Source organism: Saimiri boliviensis, chromosome 1 (genome assembly GCF_048565385.1).
Source record: "Saimiri boliviensis isolate mSaiBol1 chromosome 1, mSaiBol1.pri, whole genome shotgun sequence".
NCBI classification, from domain to species: domain Eukaryota; kingdom Metazoa; phylum Chordata; class Mammalia; order Primates; family Cebidae; genus Saimiri; species Saimiri boliviensis.
The window spans coordinates 77,582,387-77,588,386 of record NC_133449.1 but is presented as its reverse complement, the minus strand read 5'-3'; the positions used below and the strand labels follow the sequence as shown (position 1 = coordinate 77,588,386).

The 6,000-nt window shown below is 46.6% G+C and overlaps 1 non-coding gene across 1 annotated transcript; it reads left to right on the top strand.

The window, feature by feature from the left end:
- Positions 1–1,027: 1,027 nt before the first annotated feature.
- On the top strand, positions 1,028–1,184 carry LOC120362327 (U1 spliceosomal RNA). The gene has a single exon (XR_005578270.1). It is a non-coding gene; the product is annotated as a U1 spliceosomal RNA (small nuclear RNA).
- The last annotated feature ends 4,816 nt before the right edge of the window (positions 1,185–6,000 follow it).

Here is a 6,000-nt window from a genome sequence, read left to right as displayed (position 1 = left end):
TCTGGCCTAAGGAGAACAACCAGTGACCACCACTTTCCCTCCCTCCCCAACGGAAAGGCTTCAAAACACTAACATTTTGCTTTTTCAGAGGCATGTCTTCATACAGCCACCTCAGATTCCAAAAATCCGTTTAGACTCATCGGAAGAAAGCAGGCAGCAGCAGGGTCGGGGGAGACAGCGCTCCTCCTCCCTCTGACTCACTTCACTCACTCCCCACTGCCTCCTCCATGGCATGCACCTACATTTTGTACAGATATTTTCCAAATGAACAGAAACCTAACCAAGGCTGGAATCTGGCTTTAGAGAAGCCAGAAGAACAGGTCAGGTGTGTTACTATTCTTTTACTTTGGGAGGTGACTGGTAGGAAGGCTCTGAGTAAGAGCCAGTATGGTTTGGCCTCAGGTTTGTCCCATGTAAATTCATCATTGTGATGGAAAGCAGTGCCATTTCCAATGCACAGCTGAGAACTTGCATTGACCCAGCAATTACAGGAAAGAAGCAGTTAGAAATCAGCAGAGTTAGGAAACAGCACCTCACCCAAGAATTAAAACTTGTATACATGTGATTCCCGATAGATCAGGGCTAGAGGGATCTCAGAATACTTGCTTGTGGTTGCCAACCCTGTCCCCACCCCAACACACACACACACACACACACACACACACACACACACACACACACTTACAATTATAGCTCCCTAGCCAAGAAAGACTAATCAATGTTTACCATATGCCTAACAAACAGAACTAGGAGAAATAGAAGATAGGCTCCTCATCCTTAGAGAGTTTACGACATCTCCAAAGAGACGAGATCAAGTGTGAAAGACAGATTTAACACTGCAAGAAGGAATCTAGCAAAGCTCAGAACTGCTTCATGAGTAGAACCGAGTACCTGATAGACCACTGGGTAGTGGGGTCAACTGGTAGGAAGCAGAAAAAGAATCATTTACCATGAAGTTACATGGTAGTTAACAGAAATTTGTTTGTTTTCTTTTTTAAGTTGTTTTTTAAGAATATTTTTCTTAGATATACTTACCTGGTAGGGGAGATACCACGACCACAAGGTATCTCCCGAGGGTGAGGCTTATTCATTGCACTCTGCCTGTGCTGACCCCTGCAATTTCCCCAAATGTGGGAAACCTGACTGCATAATTTATGGTAATAAGGGACTGCACTGGTGCTTAAAAATAATAATTTTTTAAAAATTTTTAGAAAATGCCCAAATTTTTATCCTTTCCTATCAAGAAGAAGAAGACTTCCCCGCCAGAATTCCAAGAGAGGGTCATGAGATTCCTAATTCAAAGTCTTGTCAGGGTGGTCATCTGCCCTGCTTGCTGCCTAGGACTCAGAGGGATACATACTCCAGGGCCAGGTGGCACCACGCAGATGACAAAATAACAAGTGATTGGGCTAATTAGCCTATTTACATTCATAAAATCATGAATGAACCTTTTGCAAAACTACGGATGCTTTCAGTGTTCAAAAAGTCTGAAAAAGAACACAGAATTAGGAAAGGATTTGGGTTCTACCAGATGTTCATGGAGGGAAAGTCCTGTTGAATAGAAAATTCCAAATGTGGCCAGTTAGAAACTCTTTGGGCTTAAAGCCCCTCTACAATCCCAGATAGTTCCTAGTGACGTCACCTGAGGTCTCCAAACCTGGGCAAAGGGCAGGATCTGAGCTCAGAAGCCCTAAGATGGTATGGGGCACCTGGAAAGAACAAGAAGTGAACCATTCAGAAGTTCGCCAGAGATTTACATCAGCAGCTTGACTCAGGCCAGGTGTATGATATCCCAGACAAAGAAGGGAGGCATGGAATCGAAGAAAAGGAATAGAAAATGCCCTAGACATTTACCAAACTGTCCACAAGAACAGTAGCCTCCTCTTTTGTGGGCATCTTGCTCCCCAGCTCTGATTTTGTAGCTCTAGCAGCCCATCATAGTTACCCAACCTTCTGTCAGAGAAGAGGGCTCATGAACTGAACTGGTCAGTTTCCCCATCCCTCCGATTAGTCCAAGGATTGGCATGGGACTGAACAGGGAAACTAGGATTTTCCCCAAGAATTAGAAAAAAAACCTTTTCTGCTATGATCACATGAATCAGTAAACACCCAGCCCTCCTTTCTTCTTAAACTGGTCCCAGTGATAGGTCTACCACATACAACCAGTGGATTTGTGACTAATACAGGAAGCATGTGGAATTCTCACCAGTTGCCTCCCGGTTTGTTTTAGACTCCTACCCTGTGGCTAGGTCCTAGAGGACACCCTCTGGAAGAGGGAACCATAGCTCAAGGGTGAAGTGGAAAAGTGGCGGGGGCAGGTTCCTGCTAGTAGTGATAGCCACGTTGTCTAAGGCATCATGGTGAAACAGTCATGGGACACGGTGCTAATGTGCCACCCAGCAAGGCTGGTGTTCTGCTCGGGGCCACTCTGTGAACAGAGCTGATGACAACAGATTCTCTCCGTGAGCCCCTCCAATTAAAAGCTGCCCTTACCACTCCCAGCCACCTGCTTTCCAGCAGAGCTAGCAGGAGAACCCACCACCCTTACACATCTCCAGCAAGCACTGAAAAGGGAGTCCAAGGTATCTGACTATCGAGAGCATGAGAAATCTGCATTTCAATCCCACTTTTTACCAAAGATGGGAACTTGGTTAAGTAACACAGTCATTTGAACCTCTCTGTACTCATCTTTATAATGGGGATGGTGAAAGAACCTGCCTGCTCAGACTGTTTAGAATTAAATGTGATAATGTATTGAAAGCATCCAGCACCACACCAGGCACAGCTGGGATTGTCCTCATTATTATTGTGGCCAGTAGTATTAGGAAGTGCTCTGAAAACTGTACTCTGTGAAATAAGTCAGGATCTGGCATTGTAAAATCAAAAAGTGCATTCTCCCTGGGAAATAGCTAGCAGCTCCTAGTAGCAAATTCCAGGCTTGGGTCTATTTTTTGCCTTTATAGACTTTCTCATTTATGTTTTGATTTATGAAAACGCATCCATCATTTTCTAAGGAAAGCCTCCAGACACATGAACAAAAATGACAAAAATGCACAACAAAAACAAATAAAACCATTCAGCATGGCTAACAAGTCAGGCATTTGGCCCCAGTGGGGTAGATAAATCCAGAGCTGGGCTCAGCACCGGGACCCAAAGATCAACAGGCTGGGACTTTGCTGAAGAAATAAAAGAAAGCAGATTCTGGAGCTTCAGCTAACAGCCTACCTCGGATCTTCCAAGAGCCTAGGAGTGAATCTTCCAGAGGCAGCCGCCAAAAGGGTCTCCAAGAGACCAGTCCAGAAACCTGTGTATAGCTAGCTGCTCTCTCTGCTCCTTCACTAGTCAGTTGGAGAACCGGCAGACTTCTCCAACTATGCCAGGCACCCCATTTACCTCTGGAAGGGAGGGGCAATCTTGGGGAAGGACACTCAGTTAAAAGAACTGGGGCTCCCTAGGGAACATGTCAGTCACCACTCTGTCTTTATCACCTTGCTCCAGAGGCATTGCTATGAGGGAACCCCTTCCCCAAAGAATTTGCTTCAAAACTCAACATTTCTAGTTTCCAATACAGATATCTAATTTTTGCTCCAGGCTGGGAGCATGTGAGAGGAAAAGTGAGAAGGAATCCCAGCAGAACCAGGAAGGGATCCCATGGGGTGAGATGGGTAGGGGCTCTCATTAGCAGAGCACAGGTGTCTTCATAGAACCCAGGTTAGCACACAGTGGTTAACAGGGTCCACCATGGTTAACAAGGCATCTCGAAGAGGATTTCCAATGTGACACTCCAGGGGATGACACTCTAGAGGTGTCACCAGGGAGAGGATCTGCGAAATGCCTTCCTGCCCAGAGTCTAAGGGGATTCTCAGTTATAGACTGTCCTGCCCATAATCCACCAAACAAGGGGGTCATTTATAAGCTGCAAAGAGGCCAACAAGGTGGTCCCATGTGAACACTGTGCCCAGTAGGGCTGCCCAAAACTAGATAACACCTGGCAGAACCAATCCGATCTTCTGTGGGGACATCTGACTGAGACATGGGGAGCTGACATCAGAGAGTAACGGTACACGCGGCAGAACAGAAAAGAGTTGCCAGCACTCCAGCTCCCCAACACTAGCGTGGACAAAAGTGGACCTACTTTTGTGGGGCAGAGCCCCTGTTAAAACGAGTATTAATAATAACAGTGTCCATGGAGCCACAGTTGACAACAATACTCTTTGCGCATAACTTTGTGCCTGGCACTGCTAGGTCCTCGTGCGCAGGATCTCGCTGAACCTTGACAAGGACCCCACGTAGTCAGTGCTATTATTGTCACCACTGTACAGATGGTAGGAAATTGAGGATAGAGAGGGGACATAGCGGTAAAAAGGCAGAGTGGGAATTTGAACCCAGGCAGTTTGATTACGGAACATGGGGTTTTATGTACCAGATTACACAAACTTTCTCAAATCCCATATGGCCATGGACAATACTCCAGTTCTCAGAGAAGCCCAGCTGTGATTCCCTCACCTCCCAGCATGTCCTTCCAATAATCCCTCATCACCTAAAGCAATGGGATTACACCACAGTCCCCTTAAACTGCAAGCATCTAACTAATACAGGAACACAAGTGTTCCAAAGTGGCTAGTAACAGCAAAGAATGACAGACCCTCCAAATGAGGTTCAGTGGTCCCCTTTTACCATTCTGAACCTTACAGGAAGAAACACAAGCTAAGCTGAGACATTCTGGACAGGTGGCTGGTGCTGGTAAGTTGACCTCTGCATTTCCATCTTCTGGTCATCGTAAGGGCCTTCCTTGAAGCCAACTAAATCCCTGGACAGAGAGGACCTGAGGCTGATATTGCCCTGTGCTGCATAGTAGATAGCTCCTCTCCTGAGGAAGGGCCACTAGCAGGGAGGGGCCAGTGATCCAGGCCCAGTTAGCCAGACCCTCCCCAGTACAATCTGCTGATGTCACTGAAGGAGCTACGTCTTCTCATCTCAGTTGCTGGCCTGTGAACCTGGGGCTGCCTGCCTCATGGAAAGTAAGAGAGGGAGAGGGAGATAGAACCCTGACAACCTGGGCTGGGTGCAGTGGCTCACACCTGTAATCCCAGTACTTTGGGAGGCTGACACATCACTTGAGGTCAGGAGCTTGAGATCAGTCTGACCAACATGGTGAAACCCCATCTCTACTAAAAATACCAAAATTAGCCGGGCATGGTGGCATATGCCTGTAATCCCAGGTACTTGGGAGGCTAAGGCAGGAGAATCACTTGAACCCTGGAGGCAGAAGTTGCAGTGAGCCAAGATTATACCACTGCATTCTAGCCTGGGCCATAGAGTGAGACTGCACCTTAAAAGAAAAGAGGAGAGCTGTGGTGGCCCTCGCGCAGGAAATGAGGCAGTTGTGTGGCCACCCTGTAAAAGGAAAACACTTCCAAACTACTCCAAGGCGACTCAAGGTGGAGGTGTCAAAATTAGAGGGAAAGGCTTCCAGCACAGAGGAAGGACGTGAAATAACTTTCTAATCAAAGCAAGACCATGCAAAGCTTCTGCAACTGCAAGACATTTTTCTTTGCTTCTTCTTCTTCTTTTTTATTTTTTTTGAGGAGGGGAAACAAGGTCTCACTCTGACACCTAAGCTGGAGTACAGTGGCATAATCACAGCTCACTACAGCCTCAACCACCCAGCCTCAAGCAATCCTCCAGCTCAGCCTTCCAAGCAGCTGGGACCACAGGTATATGCCATTATACCTAATTTTTATATTTCTTATAGAGTCAGGATCTTGCCACATTGCCCAGGCTGGTCTCGAACTCCTGAGCTCAAGTGACCCACCCGCCTTGGCCTCCCAAAGTGCTGAGATTACAGACGTAAGCCACCACACCCGGCCACATTTTTCCAAAAGACAAATGGACTAACCTCATATTAATCATGGGACCATGAAAATAGGGCAGCCAGCAAGACTTGAGCCAAATATGCAGACTCTACTTCATAAATGAAAACCTCCAAAAAGCCTAAAT